This window comes from Alligator sinensis, unplaced genomic scaffold (assembly GCF_000455745.1).
Source record: "Alligator sinensis unplaced genomic scaffold, ASM45574v1 scaffold1404_1, whole genome shotgun sequence".
NCBI lineage: Eukaryota > Metazoa > Chordata > Crocodylia > Alligatoridae > Alligator > Alligator sinensis.
The window spans coordinates 355,560-355,874 of NW_005843008.1; positions in this window are offsets into that span (position 1 = coordinate 355,560).

Here is a 315-nt window from a genome sequence, read left to right on the forward strand (position 1 = left end):
GAATGCGTGCTGCCGCATTGGCAGGCACCGGACAGGTTGGAAACAAGGTAAAGCTATCTCCGTTGGCATTGGCAGATTCAACTCTATGTAACTTGGTTCACACGTGCTCACGGTGGCACTGGTGAGTGTGCACGGAGAAGGAAGGGAGGGTGTCCGGGGCTGTTCCCGAGTCCATGTTGAAACACCCACGGGAGGACCTCGCTGTTCTGTTCACGTAGGAAATGGGAACGCCTGCCTCAGAGTAGCTTGGCGGAGACAACCGGGCATGCCAGGCCACTGGGGGGTGGGGGTTGAGCCCCTTCTTGTGGGCATCTT